A 5,850-nucleotide genomic window follows, 5' to 3' on the forward strand; every position below is an offset into this window, starting at 1 on the left:
AATTAATCTCAAAACTAGTCAAGAAGGAATTAATAAAGGATGTGCCAAAATTGATTTTTGAAAAGGACAAAATCTGTGGACCATGTTCATTGGAAAAACAAACTAAATCATCTTTCAAATCAAAGAATATAGTATCAACAACTAGGCCTTTTGAACTCATACACATGGATTTAATTGGACCCACTAGAACTGCGAGTCTAGGAGGGAAGAAGTATGGACTAGTTATTGTTGATGATTTTTCAAGATATACATGGGTTTCATTTTTGGCACATAAGAATGAAGCATTTTCAGAATACTTGAAACTATATAATAATATCATAAATGAAAAAAAACTCACCTTAGTAGCAATTCGAAGTGATCATGGTACTGAATTTGAAAATCAACACTTTGAAGAATTTTGTACTAAAAATGGTATTTCACATCAATTTTCAGCACCTAGAATGCCTCAACAAAATGGGGTTGTTGAAAGGAAAAATAGGACATTGGCAGAAATGGCACGCACGATGTTGTGTGAGTCAAATCTTCCAAAGTACTTTTGGGCTGAAGCTATAAGCACTGCTTGCCATATTCTAAATCGAGTTTTAATATGACCAATAACCAAGAAAACTCCTTATGAACTTTGGAAGAATAAGAAACCAACTGCTAAATATCTTAAAGTATTTGGATGTAGATGTTTCATCTTAAACAATGGCAAGGAGGATCTAAGTAAATTTGATGCCAAGTCAGATGAAGGTATCTTCTTAGGATACTCCACATCTAGCAGGGCATACAGAGTATTCAATAAAAGAACTCTAGTAGTGGAAGAGTCAGTCAATATTATATTTGATGAGTCTGATAGTGAGTCTGCTAGGAAAGAAAATATTGTTGATGATGATACAGGAATTATCGACTTTGAAAAGTTGAATATTGATGACGTGCCAATTCAAGATAAGGGAGATGATTGCGTGCCACCACAATCCCAAAGCTTGCCAAAGGAATGGAGGTATGCATATGGACACCCTAAAGACTTAATCATTGGTGATCCATCTCGAGGGGTAAGAACTCGATCATCTCTTAGAAACTTAAATGACTATCTTGCTTTTGTTTCACAATTAGAACCTAAGACTTATGAAGAAGCTGAAAAAGATACTAATTGGATAAATGCCATGCAAGATGAATTAAATCAATTCAAAAGAAGTAATGTATGGACATTAACTGAAAGACCAAAGCATAACTCAGTAATTGGAACAAAATGGATATTTAGAAATAAATTAGATGAAAATGGGTTAGTTATAAGAAATAAGGCTAGACTTATAGCTAAGGGATACAATCAAGAAGAAGGAATAGATTTTGATGAAACATTTGCTCCTGTAGCAAGATTAGAGGCTATTAGATTACTTCTAACATTTGCATGTTTCATGGATTTCAAATTGTATCAAATGGATGTAAAAAGTGCATTCTTAAATGGTTTAATAGAGGAGGAAGTATATGTAGAGCAACCTCCTGATTTTGAGAATCATGAATTGTCAAATCATGTGTTTAGACTACATAAGGCATTATATGGATTAAAGCAAGCACCTAGGGCTTGGTATGATCGATTAAGCAAATTTCTGCTTAATAATGACTTTAGTAGAGGAAATGTAGATAAAACACTATTTCTCAAAAGAAATGACAAAAATCTATTAGTGGTACAAATATATGTAGATGACATAATCTTTGGTGCCACAAATGATACTCTTTGCAAAGAATTTGCTGATTTAATGCATGGAGAATTCTAAATGAGTTTGATGGGAGAACTAAGTTTCTTTCTAGGATTACAAATCAAACAAACTAAAGAAGGAATTTTCATTCATCAAACTAAGTATACAAAGGAAATACTAAAGAAGTTTGGGAATGAAAATCATAAGGGAGTAGGCACTCCAATGAATCCCACTAGTAAGCTAGACAAAGATGAAAAAGGGAAGAGTATTGATATTAAGCTTTATAGAGGACTAATTGGATCCTTGCTCTACCTTACAGCTAGTAGACCAGACATCGTATTTAGTGTAGGAATATGTGCTAGATACCAATCAGATCCTAAGGAATCACATCTAAGTGCTGTTAAAAGAATCCTTAGATATTTAAGAGGAACTACAAATATTGGATTATGGTACTCTAGAGACTCTTGTCTAGATTTGCTTGCATACTCAGATGCTGATTTTGCTAGATGCAAATTAGATAGGAAGAGCACAAGTGGCACATGTCAATTCTTAGGAAACAACTTAGTATCATGGCTTAGCAAAAAGCAGAATTCAGTGGCACTGTCAACAGCTGAAGCTGAATATATAGCTGCTGGTAGTTGTTGTGCTCAAGTACTATGGCTTAAGCAACAACTAGAGGACTATGGAGTTAAGCTAGATAATATTCCTATTAAGTGTGATAATACTAGTGCCATCAATCTTACTAAAAATCCGGTTCAGCATTCTAAAGCCAAATACATAGAAATACGATATCATTTATTAGGGATCATGTGCAAAATGGAAACATATGGATTGAGCATATATGCACTGAAAAACAATTAGCCGACATATTCACAAAACCATTGACTGAAGATAGATTCTGCACGCTAAGGAGGGAATTAGGCATATGTGATCCTTTTTATTGAAGAAATATAAAAGGGAGCAAGTAGTCTCATGATACATTCCTCCAATTTCTAAAAATCCATGAAACATGAGTCAAACTTGTCATCTATAGATTCCTTACTCATGTATCATTGTCCCAGAAAGAATTTATAAGAATTGGAAGCAAGAAAAATTTTTAGAAGCAAAAAGGAAAAGAAAAGAAAAATTCTGCACTTGGGTCGACCCAACCCAAAATAGGGTCGACCCAACGTTGAGTCGACCCAAGAAATTTCTTGAGTCGACCCAACGTCGGGACCCCACTGTTAAAAGGGAGACCCGAGAGCTCTATTAGGGCACTGTTTGCCCTTGTCCTCTTCTGAATACTCTATTCCCCACTCTCCAAACTCCTCCAAACATCTCCAAACAGTAGATTACCTTAAGATCTTGGAGAAATGGGACCCAAAAGAGCCGTAGCCAAGAGATCCGGAAGAGTCTCACGGATCCAACATGAGGAAGGCAACCTACGGAGCCATCTACAGTGTCTCCACAACGTGAGGCACGTGCAGAGCCACCTCCTCCTCCTTCCCCCTCAGTAATACTTGCAAGATTTGCGGGGAGACCAGTTATAACGGGGAGAAGGATCCACTCCGAGTTCTTTGATCAAGAAGGGTTTCGTTTGAGGGAATGGATCCAAAGGCAAGGTTGGGAGTATCTTTGCTCCCTAGATGTGATGATCTACCCCGGATTAGTTCGGGAGTTCTATGCCTTCCTCAAAACTGGAATGGGAGGGCTTATTTCGGAAGTTCAAGGAGTTAGGGTTCGAGTTTTCGAGGAGAGTTTGAGTGAGCTACTTCATCTTCCCTGCGAAGGAGCCACTCCGGAAAAGCCAGAAAACAAGATGAGAGCCCTGCAGTTGATAATGGAGAATGAAGACTTCGACTTTTCGGAGAAGGTAATAGCAAGCTCTCTATCTGCTGAAATGAGATTACTGCTCAGTATTATAAATAGAATTTTATTTCCGAAGAGCGGGAGATTCGATCTCATCACTGAGCGAGATCTAGTAGTGATGGAGCACATTATTCAGGGTATTCCCCTGAATCTCCCGGCCATGATACTGAGGCAGATGAGGAAGGTGATATGCAACTCCAGAGTATCCCTACCTTATGGTATGATACTCACTTTGATTTTTCGACAGCACGGCATATCTGTCGAGGGGGAGATATCCAGGTATCTGCTTCATACTGATACATACACTGCACGGACACTTATACGTATAGGCTATGAGAAAGTGAACGGGCAGTGGGTTCATACTGGAGCAGGGATTCAGGGTGAGGGACCAGAGGGTGATGTACCAGATATTGGAGACCATATCCCTGAGGATGAGGAGCATATGGATCATCCTACTGCACCTTCGGAGGCTGGACCATCGTCATCTGTTCCTCCGAGAGACACAGATGAGTTCTGGAGTAGGATGACTGAGCTTGTGTTAGCTCAGGCGAGGACTATCACAGACGGGCTGACGAGCAGATTAGACAGTATGTCAGCTCAGGCGAGGACTATTACTGATGGGCTGACGAGCCGATTGGACATCATGTCTGCTGAGATCAGTGATCTGAGGCAGCAGATAGGAGCACTCCAGAGAGAGAGAGACCCATGGACCATCTGTGCCACAGGCTGCTGAGTCAGAGATTTCGGCACAGAGTCATCTAGCTCGTCGTGCTCCAGGCCAGACACAGTCTCACCAGGCTCGACCTCCCCTCGCCACGTACACTAGGAGGATGAGGACTAGATCCCAGCCATTAGATACTCCCTAGGCTGATATTAGCATTTCTGTTTAGAGCCTAGGCTAGATATCTAGTTCTCATATGTATTTTGTGTTTATCATGTATCTTTAAACTTTGACTGAGGAACATTGTATTTGCTTTTGTTTTTGACATGAATGTACTAAAATGTTCCTATTTTGATCAATGAAGTTTGAATGTTTGTTATTTATTGTGTCTTTTCCCATGCACCTATTTGATGATAACAAAAAGGGGGAGAAGTAAAGAAAGAGTAATAGGGGGAGAAGTAAAGATAGAGCAATAAGAGGAGAAGTAAAGAAAGAAAGAGAAATAACTTGTAAAACAAATTGAAAATCATATACATCCAAGGGGGAGCAATCTGTAACAATGAAAATGATCAAATCAAATATTTCTATCAAATTTCAGAATTTGGCACATAAAATTTCAGAATTTGGCACGCACCTTTCACACCTCGATACATAACCTGAAACTCATGTTTTATCTCAAATTTTTAGAGTTTCATCTTTAATGAATTATAAATGAAAGGGGGAGCAATTCAAAAAGTCAAATTGGCAACATTTGAATGATATAGGGGGAGACTTCACTCTTATATTTTGAAAAGCTGAATTTCAGCAAGTTAAGCCCTTTTAAAACTAATTTTAAGATAAGTATCAATAGGCTCATACTCTTTATTTTGTAATCATCAAAAAGGGGGAGATTGAGGATGATAGTGTTATTTTGATGATTAACAAGCAATTATCAAGAGCATGTTATAAGTTAAATCGATACTTCATTTATAAGTCTATTACTCTCAGTATATTTGTATAAATTGATATAGATACATTTCATTGTTTATATGAATGAATCTAACCTTGAGATGCCGCAAAGTATGACCCAAAGGATGATTGGGTCGACCCCGGTACATCAAGAAAGCATTTGGCACACTTCTGCAAAAATGGCACAGATGAACAGTGAGTTGGGTCGACCCAAGGAAAGCATGAATCGACCCAAACATCAAGATCCTCAAACAACTCAGAAAATGGTTCTCTGGATTTACTGAGAGGGTCGACCCAAGATAAAGTTGAGTCGACCCAAGCTTGAGTCGACCCAAACCCTGAGTGGGTCGACCCAAAGGCAAGACAGAACAGATGACAGAAAAGGTTCTCTGGAAATCCTGTTAGGGTCGACCCAAGAAGAAGTTGAGTCGACCCAACTGAACCTTTTGTCGACCCAAAGAAAGGTTGGGTCGACCCAAGTGAAGGAAGGCTGAATTGCAAGTTTCTGTGTTTCTGAGAGGGTCGACCCAAGGAATGTTTGAGTCGACCCAAGTGAAAGTTGGGTCGACCCAAGGACAGGTTGAGCCGACCCAAACACGGGCAGAAGCATAACGGCTAATTCTGCAGAAGTACTTTTTGTCCTTCCAACAGTGAGTAACGGCTAGTTTTTGAATTCTAACCATTGGGACTTGTCCAATGGATGTAGGAAACTAT

The sequence above is a fragment of the Phoenix dactylifera genome, chromosome 10 (genome assembly GCF_051530095.1).
Source record: "Phoenix dactylifera cultivar Ajwa chromosome 10, Ajwa_hap1_PhDact_Kaust_v1.1, whole genome shotgun sequence".
NCBI lineage: Eukaryota > Viridiplantae > Streptophyta > Magnoliopsida > Arecales > Arecaceae > Phoenix > Phoenix dactylifera.